Source organism: Felis catus, chromosome C1 (assembly GCF_018350175.1).
Source record: "Felis catus isolate Fca126 chromosome C1, F.catus_Fca126_mat1.0, whole genome shotgun sequence".
In the NCBI taxonomy this organism is placed as follows: Eukaryota; Metazoa; Chordata; class Mammalia; order Carnivora; family Felidae; genus Felis; species Felis catus.
In genome coordinates, this window is record NC_058375.1 from 88,375,906 (window position 1) to 88,393,866 (window position 17,961).

The window sequence follows — 17,961 nt, forward strand, 5'->3', positions numbered from 1 at the left end:
GGTAAATCTATCTCTAGTTCAGAAACAAAACTGCACCAGGATCAATTTTCAGTCTCTACTCCCCTTGAGGCTCTGATCTCAGGCCATGGTCCTCCAATTAACAGAATCCAAGCCACTCACATCAAGTCCAGTGTTGAAGAGAAGATCTGCCCTGGTATTCACAGCAACAGTCCTGAAGTTTACTTCAGTCGGACTGGCTCTTCTACTCATGTATGAAATAAACTCAGTGGCCGGATGGCAACTGCTTCAAGTCAATGAGTCTAGCCAAGTACCTAGGGGTAACTCAATTCAAACATGAAGTCTGAGGAATGGCTGAGCAGAGAGCAAGTTCCCCAGATAACTATCAAGAGACTCTTGCAAGTATTTTTCTGATGGGGGCTATGCTTTATTTTACATAGAATAGGTTGCCAGGCTGCTTAATTCTAGAAAATTAGAGTATTTTCTAGAATTACTGAGCAATTCTCACCAAAATAATTTATTTAGCAACTATTGACTGCCACGCTTTGATTGGTTAGCTATACTATAAAAATTATCCAGAAGAGAATAAGATATCATTTTTAATCTTAAGAAATAGGTATTTTCTCTGACTTTATAAACTTGGTTTATCTAAAATTATGTAAAAATAGTTAAAAGTGTTTAAAACATGATAGAAGCAAAAAAACCCTTTAAGCAAAAAAAAATCCTTTTTTCTAGAAGTAGAGAAAATTTACTTTAAATGAGGCTTTTGATTAAGAAAAGGTAAAGCAAAGATCCTATTCTGGAATGAAAAGTTTAAAAAGATACAAGTTAGGGGTGCCTGGGTGGCTCATTAGGTTAAGCATTGGATTCTTGGTTTCAGCTCAGAGAGCCCCGTGTGTGTTGAGCTCTGTGCCGACAGCATGAGTTTGGGATTTTCTCTGTCCCTCTCTGCTTTGCCCCTGCTCATGCTTTTTCTCTCTCAAAATAAATAAATTTTTAAAAATATAACAAGGTAGTTGTTTCATATAATATTGTAAGTGCTTTCTTTACTGTGAAAGGAGCTGCATTGATACAGGTGGTCTCTGTTATGAAAATGAATCTTTGCTAAATTTGGATGAAGATGAATGTTTTTGAAAACTATTTATTTGGGGGAGATGTGATACCTACATGCCTGCCTATCCTTATCCAAATTGTTACTCGTAAGTGTTACAGATCAAAACAAGACACTAGATAAAGGCAAGAAGGAAAAAACTGACCTCAAGTAGATGGAAAAAATTCTACAGAGGCAGAACTGTGAGTGCTGGAACCCAACCTACATTGTTCAGCTGTACTTGCTCACATGGTATTATATACACTGAGGAATTTGTCAATGTATAGTAATCGTTGTTAGGCAATGTTTTAATTTAGAAGTGAGGTAGCAGATTCATGGATGTCCTTTTTATTATTACTAGGCTCTATAACATTTATATTAGATATGTTATTTTATATCTATCTAATAGTATATTCGATATATATTAAGGGAAAATAATAAAGGGATTGGTTGAATTCATGCATTGGGATACTATAAAACATGATTTGAAGAACAGTATATAATTATATAAGATGTTTGTAATACATTACTAAGAATTACAAAGTAATATGAATGATAAACTTCAATTTTTACAAATACATGTATATAAAATAGGTAAACAACTAAAAGGAATATACAAACTGTTAACAGAATTTATCAATAGTTGATGGGGTTATATTTTATCATTCTTTCATTTGCTAATCAGCACAGTTCAATATAAATATATATTACTTTTAGAAAATATTAACTTATTAATTTCCAGGATGGTATAGTTGTTTTTTAAATATGTGAGTTGTTAAGGTGACTTAATCTGGGATATTTGTGGGACAGTCATATATTTGAAAAATTTACTTGGGGGAAGCCTTCTTAGTATAATAGCTCAACTCATAAATCCTCTCTCAAGTTGAATATAAAATAATTTTTTGAGTCAGGTTTGAAAGACAATAGAGTAGAGAGATTAGAGAGAGGCAGAAATCAATGTAAGACTCAGAATTCATGCTACAAGTCTTCCCATGATGTAAGAAATCACTGTACTGAATGTGTTTTTCCACTTTGAATCGTTTAAACTGAGAAAGACTTTTAATATGTCTGAATTCCTTCCAGCATTGCTAATGGTAGCAAGGTGTAAAAAATTAATATTAATAATTAAATAATTTATATTCCTTTCATTCTAAGCCACTGTAATTGAGACAGTTGAGTAATAATCACCCTTCTTACTAAGCATAGAAAAGGAAGAAAAAAAAATCATTTCTTCAACAGTTGAAAGAAAGTTAATCAAGTTTCTTTCTTATAGCCAACAACATTTCACATCACATTACAAAGGGAAAAATAGGGGCGCCTGGGCGGCGCAGTCGGTTAAGCGTCCGACTTCAGCCAGGTCACAATCTCGCCGTCTGTGAGTTCGAGCCCCGCGTCAGGCTCTGGGCTGATGGCTCAGAGCCTGGAGCCTGTTTCCGATTCTGTGTCTCCCTCTCTCTCTGCCCCTCCCCTGTTCATGCTCTGTCTCTCTCTGTCCCAAAAATAAATAAACGTTGAAAAAAAAAATTTTTCAAAGGGAAAAATAATAAGACCACTCTCTTAAAGTACTATTATTCATGTTACATGTCCACATTTTGAATATATTTTAGTAAATTTATTTTACCAGAGCATCTGCATATATTTAACCAATTTTAATTAATGGATATTTATAAAATTAATTTTCAGAATCAAAAAATTTGATCATTTATTTGTAGGCTCTTCAACACTTTCTTTTCTTTCTTTTATACCAGGTGCCTGTTAATAATTTTGTTAAACAAAAGTAAAGTTGAACAAACACAATGGCATTGAACCCCACAATTTCTTTTCCCAAGATGATACATTAGTAGCTAGAAGAAAACAAAAATGACACATGGTTCACATCAGTGTGAGTGACCAATAATCAAAATAAAAGTTAAAGTTCTTGTATAAGAATGAGAAATGGAGGGTATAAGATATAGAATAACTCATGTCTCAGCCAAAATCATAATGGATTTTTAGAACCAGCAGGCATAGGTTTGAAAGGAAACTTTTGTTAATAATAAATACTATAATAAAACTTTCTAAACACTGTTTTTTAATAGAAAATTATGAATAATGCAACAAGGAGCTAGTAGAATGACAGAAATGCTAAAAATCATCACTGCAAAAGAAGCTGGTCAGAAGGGTAGAACATACAATGGAATAAAGCAGAATAAAATATAGGCGACTCTTCTTATTTTATTATTAAACTTTCATCTTCATATCATCCTGCCAACCTAAAAAACATACATATGACATTTCCCCCTCTCTTCCACTTTCACTCGGTTTCATGAGGCCTGATGCCAGCAACATTTGCCTTGCCTAAAACAAGTTTGCCATCTGCTGTCAATTACTAGTAACTACAGAATATGAGAATGCATTCAGTGCATACAAATATGCATTCATTACCTCAAAACTTATACCATTGCTTTTTCTTTTTTCAACAGAATTTATAGAGTTTCTATTATGAACTGGAATCTTGGGATACGGCGGTGAGAAAAAAAAAGACAATATGGTTCCTAAAAGTCTCATGAGGAAGACAGATGTTACTCAATCACCAATTAACGTAAAAAAATGCATCAAATATAACAATGAAGCACTAACTCTGTGCCAGATTAATTCATATAATACTCATAAAAAGCCTATGGGGAAGATATTTTCTACATTTTACTGATCAGAAAACTGAGGCAGAAAGTCACATTACTTCCCCTAGGTCACACAGAACAGGAATATAAACCCAGACTGTTTCACTCTCAAATCTGTGTTTTTAAACACTTCTGAACGTGGTGGTTAAAACTAAAACTTTGCTATATGCAAGAAAGACAAATATATGATTGGAAAGCACTCATTAATTCACTATTTTGGGGGCATCTGGGGGGCTCAGTCGGTTAAGTGTCTGGCTTTGGCTCAGGTCATGATCTCACAGTATACATGAGTTTGAGCCCCACATTGGGCTCTCTGCTCTAAGCACAAAGCCTGCTTTGGATCCTCTGTCCCCCTCTCTCTCTGCTCCTGCCCTGCATGCTCTTTCTTTCTCAAAAATAAGTAAACATTTTTAAAAATTCATTATTTTTGGCCTGTGAAGAAGCAAATATAAAAAAGACAAGACAAACACACTTAACACACACGCATGAACACACTCATATACATAAGCACTAATGTATAATGCATAGGCTGTTATATGCCCAAAATATAATACATCAGGATAAGTGATTAGTGATGGGAAGGTGAGGAGGTACACTATTTCCAGGAAAATCCTGAGGAAAGGACATCTGAATAGGCATTGAATAAATGTGAGGGATGTGAGCATCTAGAAGAATGCTAGAGAGGTAGATAACACAAACGCCATTAGGAAGGATTCTATTTTTCATTCTTTGTCTCCACCCTCCCACTCCCCTCCCCATATGAAACAAGGATGACTAAAGGGGAGTGCATAAGAAACATAGTAGGATTATATGAGATTACAGAAGTACCTTAAAAAGCTTTAGAGGACATGGTAAGGACTTTATATTCCAAGTGTGATGGGAAACCAATTGAAAGGTTCCAACAGGGAAATAACAAAATCAAATTTATGTCTTTTTTTTAACGTTTATTTATTTTTGAGAGAGAGGCAGAGAGAGAGAGAGAGTAGGGAAGGGTCAGAAAGACAGGGAAACAGAATCCAAAGTAGGCTCCGGGTTCTGTACTGTTAGCACAGAGCCTGACACGGGGCTCGAACTCAGGAACCGGAAGATCATGGCCTGAGCTGAAGTCAGATGCTTAACTGACTGAGCCACCCAGGTGCCCCTCAAATTTATGTCTTTTAAAGATCACACTAATTACTGTGAACAGAGTAGCTTGCAGGATGTATAGAGTGAAAACAAAAGAAATTGATCAGAAGGTTATTGCAACTTTCCAGGTAAGTCACAATTATGAATCTAAAAATCAGGTGTGCTGGCTGGCTCAGAAGGGAAAGGATGCAACTCTTGGTCTCAGGGTTCTGAGTTCAAGCCCTACGTTGGGTGTAGAGATTACTTAAAAATAATCTTCAAAAAAAATGTTTTAATCTAATAATCAAACTTACAAATTACTGTAATACAAAGGAAACTATAGGTGTCATAGTAGAAGTTACAAAGTATATAGGGCATCAAAGTTTGTATTTGTATGAAGACCAAGAAACTCATCACTAGGGGCCAGCATACACAACCATACTTAAGTACACAGAGAATACGTGAATGTGTTCAAGAAAGAGTAAATACACTTTACTATGTAATAAGGTGCATGGAAGGGTGAAACATAAATTAGAGTCAAATAATGGAGCAACTAAAAGGACTAGGGACATTAAAATTAGTCTATTTTTTTCTTCTCTGCTTTCTTACACAGCTTCCTGTAACAACTCAGTTACATGCTAGTTTCCATCTGTCATTGTGGTTGGTCTATGTCTTTTTAAATGTCCTTGAGACTGTTGGGGAGAGAAAATGTTGCTCAAAAATAATTAATAAATCTGTTCAAAAGACCACCAAACTGTACCACATCTCTAGTCTGACAAACGTAGGTGTATTTGCTGCCAAGAAATTATACATTAGCAAGAAATGCGAGGATTTCACCAAAACAAAGGTAGAGCCAGTGGTCTTATCGATTTGGGGTTAAGGTAGAGCTTAACTAAAATTTACTTTTTCATTTATTTTAATTCCAGTGTAATTAACACACACTGTTATATTAGTTTCAGGTGTACAATGTAGTGGCTTCAACAATCCTGTACATTACTCTGTGCTCATCACCATAAGTATACTCTCAATCGTCTTCATCTATTTTACCCATCCCCCTACTTACCTTCCCTTTGGTAACCATCAGTTTGTTCTCTATACTTAAGAATCTGTTTTTTTGTGTGTGTCTTTTTTCCTTTCTTCATTTGTTGTTTCTCAAATTCTAAGTACGAATGAAATCATATGGTATTTGTCTTTCTCTGACGTTTCACTTATCATTATACCTTATAGATCCACCCACACTGTTAAAAATGGAAGATTTCATTTTTAATGATTAATAGTCCATTGCAAATATATAAAACACCTCATCTTTATCCATTAATCTACTGATGGAAACTTGGATTCCTCCCATATTTTTGACCATTATAAATAATGCTGCAATAAACATATGGGTTTATTCACCTTGGTGTTTTTATATTCTTTGGGTAAATGCCCAGTAGTGTGATTACTGAATTGTAGGGCAGTTTTATTTTTAATTTTTTGAGGAACCTCCATACCATTTTCCAGAGTGGTTGCACCAGTTTGCATTCCCACCAACAGTGTACAGGGGTTCCTTTTTTGGCATATCCTTGTTGATACCTGTTGTTTCTTGTGTTTTTTATTTTAGCCATTTGGACCAGTGTGGGGTAATATCTCACTGCGGTTTTGATTTGCATTCCCTGATGATTAGTGATATTGAGCATCTTTTCATGTGTCTGTTGGCCATGTGGATGTCTTCTTTGGAAAAATATCTGTTCTTCTCTTCTGCCTATTTTTAAATTGGATTATTTGTGCTTTTTGGGTGTTGAGTTATGGAAGTTTTTTTATACATTTTGGATTAGCCATTATCAGATAGGTATTTGCAAATATCTTCTCCCATTCAGTAGGTTGTCTTTTAGTTTTGTTGATTGTTTCCTTCACTGTGCAGAAGCTTTTTATTTTGATGCAGTCCCAATAGTTTATTTTTGCTTTGTTTCCATTGTCTCAGGAGACATTATCTGGAAATATGTTTCTATGGCCAGTGTCAGGGAAATTACCACCTCTCTTCTAGGATTTTTATGGTTTCACCTCTCACATTTATGTTTTTCTTCCATTTTGAATTTATTTTTGTTCACAGTGTAAGAAAGTGGTCCAGTTTCAGTCTTTTGCATGTACTTGTCCAGTTTTCCTAACACCATTTGTTGAAGAGACTTTTTCCCATTGCATATTCTTGCCTGCTTTGTTGAAAACTAATTGACCATTGGTTCATGGGTTGATTTCTAGGTTCACTATTCTGTTCCATTGATCTATGTATCTTTTTTTTTTTTTGTGCCAGTACCATAATATTTTGACCACTTTATAATATAATGAGAAGTCTGGAATTGTGATGCCTCCAGTTTTGCTTGTCTTTCTCAAGATTTCTTGGGCTATTTGGGGTCTTTTGTGGTTCCATACAAACTTTAGGATTGTTTGTTCTAGTTCTGTGAAAAATGCTGGTGGTATTTTGATAGGGATTGGATTAAGTGTGTAGATTGCTTTGGGCAGTATAGACATTTTAACAATATTTGTTCTTCTAATCCATGAGCATGAACTCTTTCCATTTCTTTATGCTGCCTTCAATTTTTTTCTTCAGTATTTTATAGTTTTCAGACTGTAGGTCTTTTACCTCTTTGGTTAGGTTTATTACTAGGCATCTTATTGTTTTTGGTGCAATTGTAAATGGCATTGATTCCTTAATTTCTCTTCCTGCTGCTTCATTATTGATGTATAGAAATGTGACAGATTTCTATAGATTGATTTTATATCCTGTGACTTTACTAAATTCATGTATTAGTTCTAGTAGTTGTGTGTGTGTGTGTGTGTGTGTGTGTGTGTGTGTGTGTGTGTGTGGAGTCTTTTGGGTTTTCTATATAGAGTATCATGTCATCTGCAAATAGTAAAAGTTTGATTTCACTATTCCTTACTATTGGATACTATTCACTACTTCCTTACCTATTTGGATACCTTTCATTTCTTTTTGTTGTCTGATTGCTATGGCTAGGACCTTTAGTATCACATTGAATAAAAGTGGTAAGAGTGGACATCCTTGTCTTGCTCCTGGCCTAAGGGGAAAGGCTCTCTGTTTTTCCCCATTGAGGATGATGTTAGCTAGGGGGTTTTCATATATGGATTTTATTATATTGAGGTATGTTCCCTCTAAACCTACTTTGTTGAAAATTTTTATCATGAATGGCTGCTATACTTTGTCAAATGCTTTTATGCTTCTTTTGAAATTATCATATCATTCTTATATTTTCTCTTATTGATGTGATGTATCACACTGATTGATTTACAAATATTAAAACACTCTCACAACACAGAAATAAATCCCACTTGATCATGGTGAATGTTTTTTTTAATGTATTGTTGGATTTGGTTTGCTATTATTTTGTTGAGGATTTTTGCATGCATGTTCATCAGAGATATTGCCCTGTAGTTCTCTCTCTCTCTCTCTCTCTCTCTCTCTCTCTCTCTCCCTCTCTCTCTCTCTCTCTCTCTCTCTCTCTCTCTCTGTGTGTGTGTGTGTGTGTGTGTGTGTGTGTGTGTGTGTGTGTGGTATCATTATCTGGTTTTGGTATCAGGACAATGCTGGCATCATAGAATGAATTTGGAAGTTTTCCTTCCGTGTCTATTTTTTGGAGTAGTTGAGAAGAATAGGTATCGACTCTTCAAATATTTGGTAAAATTTGCCTGTGAAGCCATTTGATCCTGGACTTTTGTTTGTTGGGAGTGTTTTGATTACTGATTCAATTTCTTTGCTGGGAAATAGTCTGTTAAAAATTTATATTTGAAAATCTCTTGTTTCAGGTTTGGTAGTTTATATGTTTCTAGAAATTTATCCATTTCTTCCAGGTTGTCCAATTTGTTGGCATATATTTTTTCATAATATTCTCTTAATATTGTTAGTATTTCAATGGTGTTTGTTGTTATTTCTCCTTTTTCATTTGTGATTTTATTTATTTTGGTTATTCCTCTTTTTTTTCTTGATGAGTCTGGCAAGATGTTTACCAATTTTCTTGATTTTTTTCAAAGAACCAGCTCCTAGTTTCATTGATCTGTTCTACTATTTTTTTTTAGTTTCTGTATCACTTATTTCTGCTGTAATCTTCATTATTTCCTTCCTTCTGTTGTTTTTAGGTTTTATTTATTGTTCTTTTTCTGGCTCCTGTAGGTGTAAGGTTAGGTTGTTTGAGACTTTTCCTGCTGATTGAAGTAGAACTGTAATACTATAAACTTCCCTCTTAGAGCCTCCCAAAGATTTTGAATCACTGTGTTTTCATTTTCATTTTTTTCCAGGTACTTTTTTATTTCTTCTTTTACTTCCTGGTTAATCCATTCATTGTTTAATAGCATGTTATTTAACCTCCATATATTTGTGGTCTTTTCAGATTTTTTCTTGTATTCGACTTTTGGTTTCATACTGTGGTGGTCAGAAAAGATGCATGTATGACTTTCATCTTTTAAAATTTGTTGAGGCATCTTTTGAGGCCTAATATGTGATCTATTCTGGAGAATATTCCATGTGCACTTGAAAAGAATGTGTATTCTACTGTTTTAAGATGGAAAGTTCTGAATATACCTGTTAAATTCATATGGTCCAGTGTGTTATATAAAGCCATTATTTCCTTGTTGATTTCCGGTTTAGAGAATCTATCCATTGATATAAGTGGGGTTAAGGTCCCCTACTATTATATTATTGTTGATTAATTCCTTTATGTTAATTCCCCTGTTAGGTGTATAAATATTTACAATTGTTATCTTCTTGTTGGATTGTCCCTTTTATTATATAGTATCCTCTGTATCTCTACAGTCTTTGTTTTAAAGTTTATTTTGTTCAATATATGTATTGCTACTTTTTCTTTTGACATCCATTTGCATGATAAATGTTTTTCCATCCCCTTTCTTTTTTTTTATTATTTTAATTTTTTTTAACATTTATTCATTTTTGAAAGACAGAGAGAGACAGAGCATGAATGGGGGAGGGACAGAGAGAGAGGGAGACACAGAAACAGAAGCAGGCTCTAGGCTCCGAGCTATGAGCACAGAGCCCGATGCAGGGCTTGAACTCACAGACCGTGAGATCATGCCCTGAGCCCAAGTCAGCCACTTAACTGACTGAGCCACCCAGGTGCCCCTATATCCCCTTACTTTCAATCTGCATGTGTGTTTAGGTAGAAAATGAGTTTCTCGTAGGGAGCAATAGATGGGTGTTGTTATTTTATCCATTCTGTCACCCCTATGTCTTTGATTGAAACATTTAGTCCATTTACATTCAAAGTAACTATTGATAGATATATATTTATTGCCTGTCATTTTATTACTTGTTTGTGGTTGTTTCCAAAGATTTTCTCTGGTCCTTTCTTGTCCTTTTCTCTTTCATAGTTTGTTGGTTCCCTTCAGTAATATATTTGATTTTTTTTCTCTTTATTTTTGTGTATTTGTTAGTGGTTTTTGACTTGTGGTTACAATTAGGTTTGTAATAACATCTTCCACATATAGCAGTCTATGCGTTTTTTAAATTTTCTTAATGTTTATTCATTTTGGGGAGCATGAGTCACGTAGGGGCAGAGAGAGAGGGAGACACAAAACCCAAAGTAGGCTCCAAGCTCCCAGCCTCAGCACAGAGCCTGATGCAAAGCCCGCACCCAAAACCCAGAGAACATGACCTGAGCCAAAGTCAGACACTTGACCAACTCAGCCACCCAGGTGCCCCATAGTAGTCTATATTATGTTGATAGTTGCTTAAGTTTGAACCCATTCTTTACTCCTCTCCTCCCTATATTTTAGGTATATGGTGTCAGATTTGCATCCTTTTGTTTTGTGAGTTCCATGATGGAGTTTTAAACCAAAATACTCATTTTTCACTCCTTTGTGTTTCCTACCTTCATACTGTCATTTTTGTTTTTTCCTTTCCACTCTAACAGTCCTCTTTAATATTTCTTGCAGGGCTGGTTTAATGATCAAGAATTCTTTTAACTTTTGTTTGAGAAACTCTTTATCTCTCCTTCTCTTCTGAATGATAGCCTTGCTGCATAAAGTACTCTTGGCTGCAGGTTTTTCCCATTCAGTACTTTGAATACATCTTGTTGCTCCTTTCTGGCTTGCAAAGTTTCTGCTGAAAAATCTGCTGATAGCCTTATGGGATTTCCTTTGTGTGTAACTGTCTTCTTTTGTCTTCTTTTTTTTAATGTTTTTTTTTTGGGGGGGGGGAGGGCAGAGAGAGGGAGACAGAGGTCTAAAGTGGGCTTTGTGCTGATAGCAGAAAGCCTGATGTAGGGCTCAAATTCATGAACTGTGAAGTTGGACGCTTAACCAACTGAACCACCCAGGTGCCCGTGTCTTGCTTCTTTTAATATTTCTTTCTTTATCACTGTATTTTTCCATTTTACTCACAATATGTCTTGGTGTGGGTCTGCTTTTGTTGGGGGTTCTCTGTGTCACTTGGATCTGGATATCTGTTTCCTTCCTCAGATTAGGGAAGTTTTATTTCTTCAAATAAACTCTCTGGTCCTCTTTTCTTTCTCTTCTCCTTCTGGACATTCGATTGAGTCATTGAATTCCCTAACTATTCTCATTTTGCAAAATTATTTTTCTCTCTTTTGTTCAGCTTGATTACTTTCTATTACTGTCTTCTAATCATTAATTCATTCCTCTGCTTCTTCCAGTCTGCTGTTCCCTCCATCAAGTGTGTTTCTCATTTAGTTTATTGAGTCCTTTATTTCTATTTCCTTCCTTATCTTTGTCTTAATGGTCTCACTGATGTCCTCCACTGTTTTTTAAAGTCCAGTGAGGACATTTAGGATCATGTACTTTAAATTCCCCATCAGGCATGTTACTTATATCTGATATCCTTTGGTTAGATCTCCAGCCATGGCCTTATTTTGTTATTTCATTTGGGACAAATTCCTCTGTCTTCTCATTTTGTCTAAGTCACTGTGCCTGTTTCTGTGTGTTAGAGAAGTCAGCTATACCTCCTGTTCTTGAGGGTAATGGATTTATGAAGAAGAGGTCTTAGAGTGCCCTGCAGTATAGTGTTCCTTGTTCCCCAAGGACTGGTGCTTCCAGAAGTATATCCAGTTGTGCTGTGTGCACTCTGCTGTTGTATCATGGCTGCTTTATCCTTCAGGTCAGTCACCAACAGAGGTTCTTTGACTGTTGTGGGCAGTATTTGGTCCCTGGCCTAAATGTGGCATATTTTAACTAGGTGGGCACTGGTCTGCTTGTGAAATGAGACCTGCTGCTGGAACCAAGATCCTGAAAAACTCTAAGGTCAGGATATGCAGTGTTGGCAGGGGTATGGACCAATCTTCTGGGGATGGGGGTCCACAGTAAAGGGACTGAGGCATGCATGACTAAGAAGGGTGTTTCTTACAGAACATGGTGTGGGGTGGGGGTGTATGCAAGTTAGGTAGGGAGAGCCAGCACTGCACTGATTCCTGCAGGTGATTCTGTGTTTATGCTGAAGAGTAGATAGAGGGAAAAGGCCTGTCAATTCCTTTATTCCTGGAGTGTTCTCTCTGTGAATGCTGCCTTTCTGGGAAACACTCTAATATGAGCAAGATGGGCCACTCTGTGCCCCAAGCATAGAACATAGAACAGATGACTGTTTCTATGTTGTATGTCTATGTGCTGTTTGCCTGCCTTCTTTCTAAGAGCAGTCCCAATGTCCTCCAAGCTCTCTTAGAGCCAAGCACACTGACCTTTAAAACTCCAGGCTTTAAGCCCTGCAGGTTGCAGGAACTTACAAAATTCAGGGTCTCTCACTTTCCAAGCCAATTTGCTATGGAGATTCATTTTCCCCATGCACTCTCTTGTGTGTTAGTCTATCTCTCAAGCTTCTCCATAACCATGGATCCCTCCTCACCACAGTGACCACAATCCATTTCTCTCCGAAGCCACATCTCTGCACTTCCTACCTTCTTCAATGTGGCCTCTTTTCTACCTGTAATTGTGGTGTTTGTTCTTCCAGTCTTCAGATCAATTTCTGGGATAGATAGTATGCTTTGATAGTTACATAATTGTATTTGTGGGATGAGGCCAACCTAGGGTCCTCCTATTCCTCTACTATCTTCCCCTCCCCAAATATACTCTTATTATAAGACTAATATATAATATATATTCTTCAATATGTATATAAAGCAAATTTAAAATCTTATAAATAAAAGCTATATATTCACATAGAGAAAATACTTATTTTGAGGAATTGGCTCATGTGAGTATGGAGGCTGTAAAGTCCCATGATTTTCCTTCTGTCAGCTAGAGATCCAGGAACACTGGGTATATAAATCACTCCAAATTTGAGTGTCTGAGAACCAGGGGAGGTAATGGTATAATTCTCAGTAAAGGCCAGAGGTGAGATATTCCAGCTCAATAGTAAGGCAGGAAAAAAAGGGACAGACTCTTTCACCATATACTTCATGTTCCATTCAAGCTCTCAAGGGATTGTATGATGCTCACCAATATTAGACTAGGCAAACCACTTTACTGAGTCCACCACATCTAATGCTAATCACATCTAAAACCACCCTCAGAGACAAACCAAGAAATAATGTTTAACCTGGGCATCCTGTGGCCAGTCAAGTTGACTCATAAAATCAACCATCAGAGTGTATTTTTATTCATAATAGAATTTGCTTTGCTATGGCTAAAAAAAATAATAACCCTAAACTATCAGTGCATTAACATAATAAAAGATATTTCTTAATTATGGAAAGTTTGGTGGGAGTCAAGTAATTTTGTAAGGCAGTTGTCATTTAAATGGTGACTGTGTATTCTGTTATGTTTACCTGTCTACTTATGTTTACCTTATCTCTATAATCTCAATGTGTGGTCCCCATGATCACTGCTTTCACATCTACTCTTCCATGCTATGGTCTGGAATTGACACATGTTGCTTTCACTAACAGCCCATTGACCAGAATGAACTGCATAGTCATACCGAAGAACAAGGGAGTTGGGAAATGAAGAACACATGGAATAATTGTTGAGCCTTTTTGTGTCTGCTGAAGGGGCAAGGACAAAAGTAGAATGGCCATAAGGCCACTGCAATTTCAGAAAGTTCATGGTGGCTTTAACAAGGGTGGTAACAGTGGGGATGGAGAAAAATGGTCCAATTTTTGATATATTTTGAAGGTACAATAAGGGTTTGTTGAATGGAAAGTCATGGGGTATAAAAGATAAAGAGAAATCAAAAGTAACTGAGATGGAAAAAACTTGAGAGTTTTAAAGAATATCAAGAGCTCAGTTTTATTTATTTATTTATTTAACTTATTTTTGAGAGAGAGAGAGAGAGTGAGCAAGTATGGGAGGGGCAGAGAGAGAGAGAGAGAGAGAGAATCCCAAGCAGGCTCAGTGCTCTCAACATGGAGCCCGATGTGGAGCTTGAACCCATGAACTGTGAGATCATGACCTAAGCTGGAATCAAGAGTCAGACATTTAACCGACTGAGTCACCCAGAAGCCCCAAGAGCTCAGTTTTAAACAACTTATGTTTTTGATGATTATTATATAACATGGAGGAGGTATCAAAGCAAGCAGTTAGATATAGGAAAGAGGTATAGGCTGGAGATATTAAATTAGGAGGCATCAATATATGGATGATTTTAAAAGCCATGAAACTTGATAAATTACCTGTAGGATGGGCAGAGTAAAAAGAAACTCCAACATTTGGAGGTCAGGGAGATAAGGAGGAACCAGCAAAAGAAACAAAGAGAGTGATCAGAATGACTGAGGGAAAACATTGCAAGTGTGGTACCCAGTAAGTCAAATGAAGGGAGCTTAGTTTGGGAGTTGTGCTTTGTTTTGGTTGTTTTTACAGCAGAGAGTAAATAATTGTGTTTAGTGATATTGATAGATCAAGTAGCATAAGATCTGAGAAATTACCATTGGATTTAGCAATGTATTGGTCATTAGTGACCTTGAAAAGGGCAATTTAAGTAGAATAGTGGGGTTGCTCACTTGATTAGAATAAACTGCTAATGAAAAAATTCAACTGAGTAAATTTGAAGATCTAATTGGCTTTATTAAGTGATTCATGAATCACTTAATAATCAGGCAGCATCCGATCTAACAAGCAGGTTTTTATAGGTAGGGGGCTGGAGCAAGAAGTTATTAGCAAAAGAAAAGAAAGGATTGTTCCAGACAAGTTTACCTTCCCTTAGGGGAGCTTAGGCAGATTATCTCATCTTCATTTCCGGGGTTGAGAGGGTGCATGTGACAGACTACCTAATTGATGCTTAAGAGAAAACTCTTGATTACTTAAGACTAAATTTCTGGGGGAGGTTAAAACTCCAAGTAGGTTATACATTAAGCTTTGATTTGGTGACAGCCTAAGTGAAACCATTTTGGGCCTGTGGTTTTCTTTTTAACAATTCCCCCCCCCTCCCCCCACCATTGATCAGACTCAGTTTAACTAAGAGATGTGATAAAAATGTAAGGCATCAGCACCACTCTTAGCTACTGCTCTAAAATTCTTGCAGTTTGTGTTTTTCCTTCAGTGTGGTAGCCATATGTCATGCGTAACCTCCATGATATTCACAAGTCATGGTTTCATTTAAGTCAGTCATTTTCTTGGCTTCTCCTCCAAGGTTTCACTCTCAGGAAGATCATCTGCTTGGTAGTTAGCAGTTACAAACATGCATTTCAAGTTTTTGAGAGGATACAATATGCCAAGGAGATTATAAGAATAGTTCCCAATGTTCAGAGTGCACTTCAAAGCCATAGTCCCCAAGACATAAATATAATCATGAATTCATAAACCTAAATCAAAAGTAAAAGAAAGACTTCCTTGAAGAAGTGAACTTTTTAAGCCAAGTGGCTTGCTCCATGATTTAATATAATGAAGTTTTAACTTCCCCAGAAGTGTTAATCCAGATACAGCAAGTGGTGTTGGCCACAGCTCAAACACCTCCTTGCTCAGCTGTAAGATAATTATGGGCTATCCTATTATCAAGAACTTTGGCCAGAGAGTCTAAAGACCTTTTTGGGGCCACCATTACTTCAGCAGATGGTTCTGCAATAATTAAGAATTAAGGAGAGGTTGTTGGTCATAGCCTCCTTTACATTTAGCCCTAACCAGGGAAATAGAGACCTGACAAACAGAAAGAATCCTAAATCATGAAAACCTCCTTAAGAGGTCCTTTCTAACTCAACAATGTAAATTCAGGGGAGTCAACCAATGAGAGATCTTATTTTGCTTGTGAAAAGTTAGGGCACAATTAGATTTTCTCCTAGCCTGAAATAAATTCTAGATTACCCCCTCTTAGCAATGGACTGGGAGATATAGATGATGGCATTATCTTTCCAGGCAAATGCCAAAGTACAGGAAAAGAAAACAAGGGGAAAGGGTTTCATCTTTAAAGTCTGCAGTTGATTCACTGTCATGGGCAGAATCAGTTTACCTTGATGTCACCTACTTCTCCTCCTTGTCAATGTGATTCAGAGGTCTCCAGTGTCTTATAGTTTCACAACAGTATCAGTGGTTAGGAGAACTTGGTAAGGTCCCTTTTAGCTGAGCTCAAGAACTGTCTTCCTTTGATAATGTTTCCAGAATACCCAGTCACCAGGCTTTAGACTGTGCCCAACAGGTTCCTCTGAGTTGGGATCCATAAAGTCTTCTATAACCTGTTGATAGGTTTCAGCATAAGACATGGAAGATTTACTGTAGTTGGTCATACTAGCAGGAGAAAACAAGGGATCTACAGAAAGCTGTATGCCAACAGACATTGGTCTGCCTGTGACTATATAATGTGGTATGAGTTTATGCTTCCCAAAGGAAAGCTTCTAATAGTAAGACCAAGGGCAATCAATACCTTAGGACAGAGAAGTCCAGTAATTTTGGCAAGTTTAGAAATGTTCAGTTTGAGGATCCCATTAGTTCTCTCAACCTTGTCTGATGATGGAAATGATATGAACAGTGATAATTCCAAAAAGTTTTCAAGATTTCCATTAAGGCTCATGTGATTTTTCTCCGTGAAGTAGGTGCCTTGGTCATCAGAGATCATGGAAGGTATATTAAGTAGGAAACACATTTTCTAGCAGTTTTTTTAGCTACCATGAGGATATCAGCCTTATAGGAAAAGAAAGCTTCAATCTATGTGGAAAACACACAAAAAAGAACAGGAGCATATTGGTAAACTATACTAAGAGACAGTTGAATGAAGTCCAGCTTCAGGTATCCTAAGGGTCCAAAGGGAGGAAGTGTGAATCCTCTTGGAAAAAAACCAGTTTCTCCAGGATTATGGACATGACAGGTCAGACATCATTGGTAGACTATTTTTGCAATTTTATAAAAGTCTTCCCTGCAATGTCTATTAATAATTTGAGACATCTTGAATGCATGAGAGTGGTTAAAAAAATGTAAACACCAAAAAAATGGGGCATGCCAGGGAGCCAGAAAGAACTGTGCAGTCATCTTGGGTTTCCCATAGCCTTAATTTAAATTTGTTATGTTTATTTTTGAGAGAGAGAGAGAGAGAGAGAGAGAGAGACAATGTGAGCAGTGGAGGGGCAGTGAGAGAGAGGGAGACACAAGATCTGAAGCAAGCTCCAGGCTCTGAGCTGTCAGCATACAGCCTGACACAGGGTTCAAACTCATGGACCACAAGATCATGACCTGAGCTGAAGTCAGACGCCCAACCAACTGAGCCACCCAGGCACCCCAACCCCCCATAGCCTTAATTGTTCATTTAATTTACAACTATTGTTTACCCATCTTAATTTCTTTGTTTTAGAAGTAGGCTGTTGCCATGGGCAAAGACATCAGGATGGTAAAAGTCTGGCATCAAAGGGTCATTTTCTGCAGAGGCAGAATAGACTTCATCCACATATGCCACAATCTTTATAGATTCTGTTGCTGCTGCCTCTGCATGAAAGTCAGCTAAAGCATTTCCTTGATACTCAAGTTTAGTCCTTTTAATATGAGTCTCATTTTTGATGAGACACTTCAGAAGGTAAAAGAATATTTTCAAGTGGTAACATACCAGGACACGTATTTCTAGGAATTTCACATAATTTCTAGAACTCTTATATATTTATACAAAAACAACATAAAAAAAGAATAGTATTAGTTCTTATTTGACAATACTTCCCATATAGTTTAACATATGAAATAAGCCTAGTTTATTAACAAATCCCTTGGAATGTTCCAGGGAAATTT

The 17,961-nt window shown here is 36.7% G+C and overlaps 1 long non-coding RNA gene across 2 annotated transcripts in view; it reads right to left on the reverse strand.

The window, feature by feature from the left end:
* Positions 1–17,961, reverse strand: part of LOC109502505 — a 66,367-nt gene that overhangs the window by 36,246 nt on the left and 12,160 nt on the right. The window contains exon 3 of one of the 2 annotated variants that reach the window (XR_006584606.1): positions 16,205–16,427. The exons of the other annotated variant lie outside the window; for it this stretch is intronic. This is a non-coding gene — a long non-coding RNA (uncharacterized LOC109502505). The remainder of the gene's footprint in view (positions 1–16,204; positions 16,428–17,961) is intronic. 2 annotated transcript variants of the gene reach the window in all.